The following is a 14014-nucleotide window of genomic DNA, read 5'->3' as shown; positions in this document are numbered from 1 at the left end:
AGATCTTTTCACTTGCCCATTTTTCTTTTTACCAACATATGAAATTCAAATACTGACTGTTTACTTGCTGTCTAAAATATTCCACCCCTTGATAGATGCCATTTTGATGAGCATAAATAAATGTTATTTATTTCACCTGTCAGTGGTGTCCTCAAACTCCGGCCCCCCAGATGTTGCTGAACTACAACTCCCATGATTCTCTGGCTATCTATGTAATTCAAAGAATTATGGGAGTTGTAGTTCAGCAACATCTGGAGGGCCACAGTTTGAGGACCCCTCTTGTAGCTGATCAGTGTTTATCACACATGTTCCATAACACAGACCATACAGTTATAAATACTGCTAAAGGAGTTTAGTAAATGGTTATTGGGGTCCTGCTATACTTAATGCTAAACCTGCTATAAATTTCTTTGGACACTTCCTGTACTTCAGTTCTCATATTCTGCTCTTGCTGCACGTGGTCTAGCTCTCTGGATATCTGACTCCTGGCTTCCGTTCCCTAATATACTATGCCTTGTCATGGCCATCAAACTAGACCTAATTCAAATTCATTAATCAGGTTACTGATTCTGGTTCTAACTTGGGGCGTATTGAACCCCTCTGTCTGTAAGTTTACATTTAAACAATATAAGTATTTGTTTCTTATTGGTTTATCTCATAGTCAAATTATAGTTTAATTTGGCCTGGATACGTCACATGAAGCATAATCTTACACTCCCTGATTCTAGAAAAAATATTCTTTGTCAAATTCATCCAGCTATTAATATTGTTTCACATAACCAGTTCTATCTGTGTTTAGTACTTATATTAGAGTGTAATATGTTCCCTTGTCAATCATATTATATTTGTCATTGATTGTCACAGTTAAAGTCTCCCCAACAAACAATGGATGATGCAGAATAAGGTTAGAAAAGATTAGTTAGTTAAGATTAAATGGGATTAAAAATCAGGTAATCTTCTTTATACAAAAAAACCTAGTACTATTGTATAACATTAAATATCTCGAACATCCACACGTATTATAGTATTCAATAAGATAAAGAAATATTGATTATGTATGAATAGTATATCTTACAGACATAATTTATATTTAGTTTAATGGCCATCTATTGTTGCGAGACCAATATAAAGTTCTTCCACATGTAGCTGTCCCATTTGAGTACAGGAACAATATTACAACGCTTCTTCAGCCATATAGTTGTTACAATTATATACATAATCACTATTCCAATAAAACAAACTAAAGAAGTTAATTACCAACCAAAAAAAAAAAAATGTAATTTCTGAGATTCGACACATGGGCACAAATAACACAATCTTTGTTAACATATAGTGTATCTGTTTGTCCAGGGTAACCATGATTTGACCAAGTTCCTGTTGCCTAAAAAATTATTTGATTCCATCCTATATTGATATTCTATTTGTTCCATAATATTATGCCAAGATAAAGGAATGGAAGATTTCCATGCCCTAGCTATGCAGATTTTAGTTGCAAAAAAGATATGGGTCAGAAGGTATTTTTGGTAATTATCTTGTGAGGGAAAACCGATATTAAAATGGAAAAGTTGGGGACTTATTTCTTTTATTTCCTTAAAAATAGAATTAACAACACCAATCATTTGATTCTTAACATTATTAAGCCCCTGACATTCCCACCATATGTGATACATAGTGCCCTCCTCAATTCCACATCTCCAACAAATCCTAGAGTAGGCAGATGATATTTTGTGAAGTCTCACCGGTACCATATACCATCCATATATTATTTCTAAATGGGTTTCGTAAAGAGAAATACTGTGTAGACATGTTTTACTAGGAGTGTAGCTTTGATCCATTCACGAGTGGAAAGGATTCCCCAATATCTTGTTCCCATTTAATAAAGGAGGAAGCATGGGAGTCTTGTACCATTGATTCTAGTAGTTTAGTAAATCTAGAAATCCCTCCCTTCTTTTTATATAGCTCTATAAGGGGGTTAACATTATGTCCCTTAAGTACAGTTCTAGATAGTAGAAACATTTTAATCCTTAAATATTGAAAAAGATCTCTGGAGGGAAAGTTAAATTTAACTTGCAGTTGTGTAAATGGAACCGGTTTAGACCCAATCCATAAATCAGAGATCTTCAATATGCACAGATGTGTCCAGGGTTGGACATTTATGTCGTCCATTATGTGATTTAAAACCACCAATGGGACACAATATAATAATTTATCCCCCAGTTTTAATTTTTTTATTTAGGATTTTAGTGGTATTAATCATATCTATTATTATTTTATTAGAAAAATACTTGATTTCTATTTCTCCTATTTTCAGGATACCTAGCCAAAATAGAACAGACAATATATATCTGGAGCTATCCTCCTGTTCTAAAGTAAGCCATGATTGGTTTCCCTGGACCGCGTCTAACCATAGTAAGAGATGAGTTGCCATGCATGCTTCATGAGTTTTATCAACATCTGGAAAAGCTATTCATCCCTTCTGAAAGAACCTTCAGAGGGTATCAAAAGCTATTCTTGATGGTTTGTTTGCCCAAATAAATTTGGAAATCAGATTTTTAAATTGATTAAGAATTAATTTCCCCACTCTATATGGAATTGCCCTAAAATAGTATATGAGTTTGGGTAATAGGAATGCTTTGGTCATATTTACCCTTCCTACCCATGAAGTCTCAAGCCTCCTCCATTTATTCACCTGTTGCTGCAAATCTTTTAGTAGGTTATCATAATTAGTTTGAATCATCTTATCGATATCAAAGGACATTTTAATCCCCAAATAATCAATAGTGGCCCTTGCCCATAAGAAGTGGAAGCGTGCAGTCAGAATGTCTTTCTGAGCTTCGGACAAAAAGGAAGCTAAGATTTGCGTTTTTTTCATATTGACCTTATAATTGGAGAAGCTACTATAGATATATATAGCATCCATTACCAATGTAATTGAAGTCATCGGATCAGTCAAGGTAAGAAGGACATCATCTGCAAAAAGGGAAATCTTGATTTCTCCATTATAAGATTTAATCCCCTTTACATTAGTATTTTGTCTAATCAGAGTAGCTAGGGGTTCAAGTGTAAGGATATATAGCAGGGGAGCCAAAGGGCAACCCTGTCTTTTACCATTTTTAATCTCAAAGGGGTCAGACTCAAAGAGGGAATTAGATATTTTGGCTGTGGAATTCCTATACAACTGCAAAGTTTTATGTCTGAATTGTCCCTCTAGGCCAAAATGAAGCATGACAGAGTCAAGGAATCTCCAATTGACTCTGTCAAAGGCCTTCTCAGCGTCAAGGGCCATAACAACAGATCCCCACTAGTGATGTCGCGAACATAAAATTTTCGGTTCGCGAACGCGAACTTCCACAAATGTTCGCGAACGGGCAAACCGGGCGAACCGCCATAGACTTCAATAGGCAGGCAAATTTTAAAACCCCACTTTCTGGCCACAATAGTGATGGAAAATTTGTTTCAAGGGGACTAACACCTGGACTGTGGCATGCCGGAGGGGGATCCATGGCAAAACTCCCATGGAAAATTACATAGTTGATGTAGAGTCTGGTTTTAATCCATAAAGGGCATAAATCACCTAACATTCCTAAATTGTTTGGAACAACGTGCTTTAAAGCACGTAAAATAAGGGGGGGACCTACTAAATAACAACAGGAGGGGGACCTACTTGCTTTCCCCCTGGCCCTCACCCCTGAGCGGTGGGTGGGGGCCTTAAATAAATATAGGGGGGGGGACCTACTGTCCTCCCCTCTGGCCCCCACCCCTGAGCGGGTGGGGGCCCTAGATAAGAATGGTGGGGGGGACCTACCGTCCTCCCCCCGGCCCCCAGCCCTGAGCGGTGTGTGGGGGCCCTAAAAAAAGAATAAGGGGGACCTACTGTCCCCCCTGGCCCCCACCCCTGAGCAGTGGGTGGGGGCCCTAAATAAAGATAGGGGGGGACCTACTGTCCTCCCCTCTGGCCCCCACCCCTGAGCAGGTGGGGGCCCTAGATAAGAATGGTGGGGGTACCTACCATCCTCCCCCCGGCCCCCAGCCCTGAGTGGTGTGTGGGGGCCCTAAAAAAAGAATAAGGGGGGACCTACTGTCCCCCCTGGCCCCCACCCCTGAGCAGTGGGTGGGGGCCCTAAATAAAGAGGGGGGACCTACTGTCCTCCCTCCGGCCCCCACCCCTGAGCAGTGGGTGGGGGCCCTAGATAATCATGGTGGGGGGGACCTACCATCTTCCCCCCGGCCCCCAGCCATGAGCGGTGGGTGGGGGCCCTAAAAAAACAATAAGGGGGGACCTACTGTCCCACCCCTGAGCGGCGGGTGGGTGCCCTAAATGAAAATCCCCCCTCCAATCAAGGTGATTAGGGGTCCCAAGCCCCTAGTCACCCCCCCACCCAAATCAAGTGATCCCCTACCTACCCCCCTCACCCTAAAAATAGTGAGGGGAGAATAAAATAACTAACCTGTAAAAAAAAAAAAAATTCTAAAATCTTCATTTTCAGCCTCAAAAAAGGCCAAATAAAAAGCCATCATACCCGACGAACTTAAAATAAAATAAAAAACCAGAGCACCAAAAAAAAACCTGATGAAAAAGAAAAAACCCGAGCGCAAAAAAATAATCCATCTTCACCCATGGAGGGCTCCGCGCAGACTCAGCTACGCTCTTTGGAATTTTCCCACGCTGTGTAAAATGACACAGAGCACTGTGATTGGATGGCTTGAAAACCATCCAATCACAGTGCTCTCTGTGTCATTTTACACAGCATGGGAAAGTTCTTCGGAATTTTCCCACGCTGTGTAAAATGACATAGAGCACTGTGATTGGATGGATTTCAAGCCATCCAATCACAGTGCTCTGTGTCATTTTACACAGCGTGGGAAAGTTCTTTGTAATTTCCCCACGCTGTGTAAAATGACACAGAGCACTGTGATTGGATGGTTTTCAAGCCATCCAATCACAGTGCTCTGTGTCATTTTACACAGCGTGGGAAAATTCCAAAGAACTTTCCCACGCTGTGTAAATAAAATGACAAAGAGCACTCTGATATGGCTATGGAGGATAATGTATAATAAACACAAACACAAAAAAAATTATACAAAAAAAAATGAATGCAGCTTCAGAATTAATCTAAATTGTATGCTGTCTAGGAGGTGGGAGGGTCTGGGAGGGAGGGTCTGCTGCTAATTGGCTGGAATGTGTCTGCTGACTGTGAGGTACAGGGTCAAAGTTTACTCAATGATGACGAATAGGGGGCGGACCGAACATTGCATATGTTCGTCATCCGTGGCGAACGCGAACATGCATGTTCGCCAGGAACTATTCGCCAGCGAACCGTTCGGGACATCACTAATCCCCACTTATGCTCATTTAGTCTATGAATTAAATTAAATATCCTTCGAGTATTATCTGTAGTACCTCTCCCTCTCACAAATCCAGACTGATCAACATCAATCAACTCTCAGATAACTTCTTTAAATCGGTTAGACAATATTTGAGAAAATATTTTCATATCTATGTTAATAAGAGATATGGGTCTATAGTTGGCAATAAGTATTGAATCTTTCCCTGGTTTAAGTATGGGAATAATTGATGCCAACAACATCTCATTGGGGAAGGGGGTATCCTGGGATACCCTTTTAAACATCTCTAAACGGATAGGGGCAATAAATCTAGAAAAGGTTTTATAAGAGATTGCGGGAAAGCCGTCAGGGCCCAGTGCCTTATTCATTTTTATGTTATCTATTACTTTAGTTACCTCTAATAATAGAAACGGGGCGTTTAGTATTTCCAACTTCCTTTGATTAATTTTTGGGAGCTTAAGCTTACTTAAGAAATTATCGATTTCTACATTACTTTTCCCTAACTCTTCTAGATTATATAAAGATCTATAAAATTCTGCAAATGCGTTCGCAATGTCGTTTGGTGAGGTTAAGTGTTTATCCCCTAGAACTATTTTTTTTTAATAAATTTATCTTTAAGGTTATTTTTAATTTTATTAGAAAGGTCTTTATTTATTTTATTATTGTTATGATACCATCTTTGCTTGAGAAATGTTATATTTTTACTAACCATATCGTAAATTCTATCTTTGATGATTTCCCTTAGATTAGCTATTTCATCAGTTAGATCTTTATTAACCATATTCTTGTTTAAATTTTCTTTGATTGCCAGTTTTATCCTTAACTCCTGCAAGGATTCTCCTTTCTTCTTTGTAAGTTCCGAACCAAATTCAATCAGTAGTCCCCTTATAAAGCTTTTAAAAGTACACCATACCATTGCCGTGGAGTCCTCTCCATTATCATTAATAGTCAAAAATAGAATTAAATTCAATTTAAGATGATAAGGTGTTGATGTTACTATCTGACTTCAAAAGACTTTCATTGAGTCTCCACCTTGTCCTTGGTCTTAAACCGTCTTTTAACTTAACCTTAATGAATACTGGAGCATGATCCGACACGACTATGGATCCAATGTTAGATTTAATGATTGATCTTAAGAACCCAGTCTTCACCAAAAACATATCTATTCTTGAATAGGTCTGATGGACATGAGAAAAGAAAGTATAATCTCTCTCACTAGGATTCAAAGTCCTCCAACAATCAAACAAGGAATTCCTATTTAAGAATTCCGAGAAATCAGATACACAAGATTTTACAGATCTATGGTCTCTAGTATTTTTATGACTTTTGTCCCGTGTTGGATCCAAGACACAATTAAAATCTCCCCCAATTATAATATTACCACATGCTTGTCCGTCAACCATTTCCATAATTTCATCTAAAAAGTCCCCCGGGCAAGAGTTTGGTGCGTAGATATTGACCAAGAGTAAACAATGCTATCAATTTTGGAAATTAGTATTACGTATCTTCCCATTGAATCATCCATTAGATATATCAATTCAAAGTTAATTCTATTAGAAATTATAATAGCAGTACCTTTTTTTTTCTCCCCTCCATATTTGAAGAAAATATTAACGGGAATTTCTTAAATTTCCAAAATCTCTCTGGAGAGTTGATCCAGTGTGTCTCCTGAATGAAGGTAATATCTATATCATTCTCGTTTAAAAATGTATATACCGCACCCCTTTTCTGTGGTGAATTCAAACCCTGAATATTCCATGATACCACATTAAGTACAGTCATAACACCTCTTATCCTGATTGTATCCCAAGTCGAGTCCCTGATAAAAAGAAAAAAAGAAAAAATGACAAAAAAAAAAATACACAATTACACAATAGAATATATAGAAAGTGAAAAATATTCCAGGCGGGGGAACAAGCCCCTTCCTGGTAGCCCAATTAGGAAACATATATACCTGTAACCCCATGAACAAGACCTGCCTATAAATGCAGGAAAGAGTACCCTGGCGAGAGGAGGAAAATCTCCAAACCTCATCGGAGCCAAATAATATCCCAAATTGTCAGCAGCATAGCATTCACTAGATCTATTAGTTTTGTCTAGAAAGTAAGGCCACACTAACCCATAAAATCATGTTACATCGAGTTGTTACTACACGATATGTCACTCCAGCTCTTAAATATAATAGTACAAGCCTCCCTCTCCTCTCTCCTCCCTCAATCGTTATATCACCAAATTCCCTAATGTCACCCAGAAAATCAAATCCCTAACTTATAGTGGTCAAAATCCACTTTACCTCTTATATATTATCTTATTTAATGTTATGACTACGACATCATTTACAACGTCTCTGACCTTATTCTCCACATTAATACCCACGTGGCATCTTAGTAATCCATATGTCTTTAAAAAAAAAAAAGGTAAAGCTAGTTTAACACTGGATTTAACATAGTTCTTTAAAAGTAACACACAGTACAAAGTAGTGAAATTGATGGGGCAATCAGTGTGATGGACCACCATCACTGAGTACCATGCCCACTGCTTATTTGTGTGTTTTCCCCTTGTATCTTATGGTCCCTCTGTTTTTCCCCATGTATTTCTATGCCTTTCATGTATTGTGCCTGTATATGCAGCAGCTCTATAAAGTAGAGTAAGTGAAATGGATTGCTCTGTGCCTCTCCCTCATCCCCCTTTCTTTTGTGAATCTATGTTGTAAGGAAACCAAGTGTATTTAAACCTCCTTTGGTAGTTTCCTCCCAAACCGCCAGAGCTTAGTATATATAGCTCTCCGTTCGGTAGTTTAAATAGACGAAATCCATATGAAATACAAATAGCTTTACAAGATAATTCCCTTAGTAAAGCATACGAATCCCCAAACATCAGCCGAAGTCAAGAAGAAGGGTACAAAATGAACTGTCTTTAATTAACACACACAGGCTTTTATGCAAGTCCCCATGCAAGGGGACATCCCACAGGGAGGGACAAAGTATAACCAATCACATACAGTAAAAGCAAAAAACACACCCAGCACAAACAAACAATTCCCTCCCCTAGCCCTGGAGATAATCAAGTTTGATAAAGTAATAACTTGATTATCTCCAGGCAGAAAAATCACAATTTTCCCCAATATCTGGAACACCCCTATATAAATGAGGTATCCCCACAAATAATATGTCCCCTGATAGCCCCGATCTGGGTGACCAACATATTCAGATTTCACCCAGATCGGTTCAGGGGTTCTCAAAAACTATGGAAGTTCTCTGTGACCGGTTCACCGTGGGTGGGCTGCCCAAAATAGTTCCACAAGTTTGGGTGATTTTGCCGGTCAATTCAGTAAAGGGAGAAAAACGAATAAAAGTACCGAATGGATTCGCCTGGCTCCTGTTCCCCTCATTCGTATGCACAACCATACCGAATAGCGCTTTTCTAGCTAATCGGTATATATAGATCCAACGTTCGTGTGTTTGAGACCGGTGTTCAGGAAGTCGAGTGTCCGATTTTAGTTCCAGACACTCGACGACCAAGTCCCGCTGCCTTTGTTCATCTGAAAAAAGATGGCCGCGGTTTTCTCAGCCACGTGGCGTTCGGTAGTACGAACGCTGGCCGCACACGTAGAGGGTTTAATTGAAGCAGGCTTTGAAGTTAAATGAGCAAGGGATGGTCTTTGTTTGGTAGTTCCATCTACCAAATGGAAAACGAAGAAATAACGAATAAAAGGGTAATTTCTTCACATATGGTCTCCCTGTATCTCTCCACCTCCCATCACAGCAGGATGTGGCCACATAAACACTGCCAGCCCAGTTGAACCTAGGATGCTGTGTCCTTCCTTCCTCCCCCTTCAACTTCTTTGGATTGAAACCCCTGTTGTTGTGTGTTGGAGACCCCATGTAGAGGTCTGTGTCTGTAAAACCATGTGTAGCAAAATAAATGGAGTCTGTCAGTATTTTAACCTCCAGAGGTGTGTTTTGTCCAGTTACTGGGGTGGGGGTGAGGGTGGGGGAATGGATGCCTGCTGGTCGTAAGGGTTCCTGAATGGCTGAAGGAAGGGAATTAGCAGAGGTAACTAGTTGGGTAACCAGGTAGTCCGCTACAACTGGTGGTAAGCGGCGAGATCATACTTCCCAGCTGAAAGGAACAAGTGACCCGTTAGTGGAACAAGCATTGCGCCGAGCTATAGTGAGGATGCCTTTCACAAAGAAGTGGCCAGGCACCTGGCATATTATGTAGAAACCCCCTCAGAGGAAATCATAACCAGGACTATTTCAGAGGTACAAGCCTATATCCTGGCTCAGAAAGATTTTGCAAACCCCTCACAACCCTATGAATGGCAAGCAGGAGAAATATCCGCTGGGGGTCTGACAGCCATCCCATGCCTGGAACTCGGAGCAATGAATGGAGCAAGCTCCATTGCAGCATCCCCATATGAAGAAAATTTCCAGAGAAGACGCGAGTGACCCGGATATCAGATACCAGATCCAAAAGGGACTCTGGAATGAGGTACTTGAAGAAGTGCAGGTTCTCCGGGAGGGAATCCCTTCCAACCCCAGAACAGCGACTGCAGGATCAGCTGGATCTGCCGATGCCTTTCCTGGGAGAGCATCCCCTGGCGGAGTGGGTGTTTGAACTTGAGTTCCTGTGGGTAGACGATGGGTGGCGAGCCTTGCGATGGTATGCAGTCCAGCTGTGCCTATGACTAGCTGAGGGTGACCCGCTAGAGAGAGACGACTACGACGGCACTGGTCTTTTGTTGGAGGCTCTTTACGATGATGTATGCTTCGGGGACCCCGACAGTTCCCATTTATGGTACATCAGAGATAACCAGGAAGACCTCTTGGACCTTGCAGAGATAGTGGAACTGCAGCCTGATCTAACCCACCTGGCTAATCTGGAGTGGGAGCTGGAGCAGCAATACTGGTGACTATTCAAAACGGCCCAGCCGCAGGTTCCAGAGACTTGAGACTTAATGGACTTCATCACCCAGGAAGAGAACTGTTCCATGCCTCCTCTCCAGCAGCCGTGTTAGTTCCTGGGTTATTAGGAGTGTGGACAACTGGTCTTACTCCCCAGCATTAGAGTACAGTCCAAGGGGAGAAGCGTTCTATCCTTCCTCCCCAGCAGCAGTGTAAAGTCCAGGGAATGGAGACAACTGGTCTCATTCCCAAGCGGCAGTGTGAAGCCCAGGGAATGGAGACAACTGGTCTTGTTCCCCAGTGGCAGTGTGAGTTGTTTGGAGTGGAGACAACCAGTGTAACATTGTTGGGTTACCAGGTGGTCTGCTACAATCAGGTCTTGGACCAGGCTCCGTTGATAGGCTTAGATTGTCAGCTGCCAATCTTATCCTATTGGTAACCTGACCGGTTACCTCCTCTAAAGCCTTCCTTATATGTTCAGCCTTCCTTATATCTACAACAAGCAGGCATCCAATTTCCCCTCAGTAACTGGACAACACACACAGCTCTGGAGGTACAACTCTGACTCTTTATGTCTTTACACAAGGTTTTTCATGCACAGACTCCAACACGGGGTCTCCAACACAAAACAACAGGGGTTTCAATCCCAAGAAGCTGATGGGGGGGGGGGGGGTGGAAGAGGGACACAGCAGCCCCTGCAACCTGAGCTGGCAGTGTCCCTGTGTCCACGTCCTGCTGTGACAGGAAAAGGGAAGGGGAAGGGCAAGAGATACAGGCAGACTATACCTTCACAAAAGGAAGGGGGGGAGAGGCAATGTTAGGCTTCAAAATTTACAGGGTCTGTAACCCTTACACTGCCATGGACTTATGCTGGTAACACATCCTGCTTTCCTTAATCTTTTTTATGTTCACTGCAGAGAACATACATGTACACCAGTCATTATGGAGTTACAGAAAAATAGTAACTTTTTTTAATGTGGGTACAGCGTATATATGAAACAAACACAGTTTTTATAGGGGTGTACCCAACAGAAGACAAAATCAACTAATCTTAGACATTCAGTGCAAAAAGTATAATTATTCATATACCATTACGTATTACAGTTATTCTACTGCGCATGTCTAGCACGTCTTATCTCTGAAATATGCAGCCTGAGTTTCTCTGTGTCAGCTTGACCTATGAGAATAAAAAGGGAGGTTGTGCTTTCAACAGATAGACAGGGGAGATAATTCCTGCTTTTAACACCTGCAGACGTAGAAAGACGTAACTAACGCAAAGGCATTTTAACCCTTTATTTACCTGTATTTATGACAAGTCCCCTTTTCTCTGGTACTGCAGGTGAGAGTTAGGCAAGGTATCTCCAGATGTACTAATTACACCTGTGGACCTTTTAATAATTCTTCACCTCGACCTCCTTGCCATTTCTCACCAAAAGAGCCATCAAGGGAAGATTGCCCAGATATCTGTTGCTACAGAATAATATATGTTATTAAATCCTCATCTCAGTAGGTTACTGCATACATTTAAAGCTCTGTATTTCTAGGGGAATATCCACTAAGCACTAAACAGGTAAAATAATTAATTCTCCATCAAACACAGAGCAATCCATTTCACTTCACTCTACTTTACAGAGCTGCTGCCCCCTCCTTTTTTGACCCACAGCTTTATATATAGATACGTGTAAGACAGTCACAAAAATGGCGCCGCAAGCTTGTGGCCCGTGCCAAATAAATCAGGTCATCCATCACCTATCTCTCTCCATATAAATAGACAGCGGGCACATGAGGGTATGGCACTCATTGACGGCGTTCTGTCACACTCCCCATTGAGAAAATAAAGTGAAAAAGATACATACCTTTTTACACTCTTTACTCAATGGGAAGCTACTGACAGGCTGAGAGCTTCAGCTGACAATCTCAGCCTATCAGTGGTGCCTAGATCAAGGTTTCCTGATTGAAACCTTGGACATTGAGCATATGTTCAAGGTAAGAGTGATTGCACGTCTGCTCGAAGACTTTGGGGTTAAACTGCTTGTTAATGGTATGTCAGCATCTCCTCACACCATAACAACTTCCTTGAACTGAGTGTCCCTTTTAAGGACCAATGGCATTAATGTTGGATAATGATTTGATTGACCTTATATTAAGCATCTTGGAGGGGTGGTGATTTTACAGTTATGACTGAGTGAAGGTGAAAAGGGTTCAGTTTTAGTAAGCGTTTTAGTTAGGTCAGAATTTTGAATTCACTTTAGCATTTTATTTCTTTTTAGTGTTACGAATGGGCACATTCTGGGGAAGCCCAGTAACTGAAGGCTATAATCATTTTCAATCCACTCACTAGACTAAAACATCAGAATTATTTTTATTTGTCTATTGTTTCTTAATGGGTTGCTCCAACCCTTGATGGAGGAAGGGATCTTTCCATTGTAAAATGTTCTTTTGGGTACTGTGGAGAAGGCTCTGTAAAATAAAAACTAATCTGGAATCCAGTGCCAAGAGATATTCTTTAGGCTGATTTCTGAAATGCCTCCAAAGTCACAGTGCTGCTCATGGACCAATCACAGGTTTCTCATGGAGAAGCCTGTGATTGATCTGTTAGGCCAGCTCGCAGGGCAGGCACATACTCAATGGCTGTAAGAGCAGGGAACAGGAGGGAGTAATATTTTTAATAAACTTATCTAAAACTTTTAACAGAGCGCTTTTGGTCCCAGAACACTAAATCACGGCACTTTTTGCGTTAACAGATGTGGTGGAGAGGCATTGAAGACACCAAGGACTTGGGTGAGCTCCATGTACTCACCGGAAGTGCAGTGGTTTAAGGTGACCGAGAAACTCTACCAACCACTCTGGAGCCCTGCATCGGATCAGCAGCTAGCCGCGTCCAACTGAAACTTTCTACTTCCACCAAATTTGGGCTAGCCATATCCGATCTGGGCGCTTTTTGGATATGATGGGCACTCCAGAGAGACCTCTCTAGGGATGTATGCTTCACTGTTTTGTGTGTATTTTTGTTTTTTTTGACATGTTTGGCTTTCTGTGTCCAGGAGATAATTAGTTTTACTGAGAGCTGAATCATCTCCCAGACACAGTGACGCCTCGGCAGGTTTATGTTGAATACAATGGAGACCTCATGCTGGGGATCTGTGTATAAATTTGTGTACATTGACCCAATAACCCAGTTTTTTTTCCATCCTTCACTTAGTCTCAACTAGTGTTTGGATAAGACAGCGATATCCTGTGCAGGAGAGTATAATCACTCTGTAACTATTCACAACTGGGAAGGGATGACCTAGGCGGTAGTAGCCCATCTTCTCGAGAGTATACTGCCACAGTATTTATTTATTTTTCAGACTTAGATAGATGATATTCTTTCAGCCATTTCATATATATTTCAAATATTTCAGATATCACCGTGCTGTTACCTGTGGTGTGTTACTGCACTATAGATAATGGGTTTTGATAAACCCATAATAAATAATAAAACAAATTACTATCCTTTGTCTAAACATCTCTGTACTTGTGGGCTGTTTTTCGTGAAAAGCGTGGCAAGAAAGTAGATAGATAACATTGTCAAAAAACTTCAGAAAACTATCAAATTCACTAGTAGAAATTATTTTGTGCGGTTTTACTGGCCTCACTTGCATAAGTTCCAATAAACCTATGCATGATGGGAACAGCGATAAAAAGAGTCTAGTAAAATATTAAACTCATACCACTCCCTACAAAGAAACAAAATTATAGCTAAACCCATATCACTAAGG

Source organism: Pelobates fuscus, chromosome 11 (assembly GCF_036172605.1).
Source record: "Pelobates fuscus isolate aPelFus1 chromosome 11, aPelFus1.pri, whole genome shotgun sequence".
Taxonomy (NCBI): Eukaryota; Metazoa; Chordata; class Amphibia; order Anura; family Pelobatidae; genus Pelobates; species Pelobates fuscus.
Note: the sequence above shows the minus strand (reverse complement) of the source record.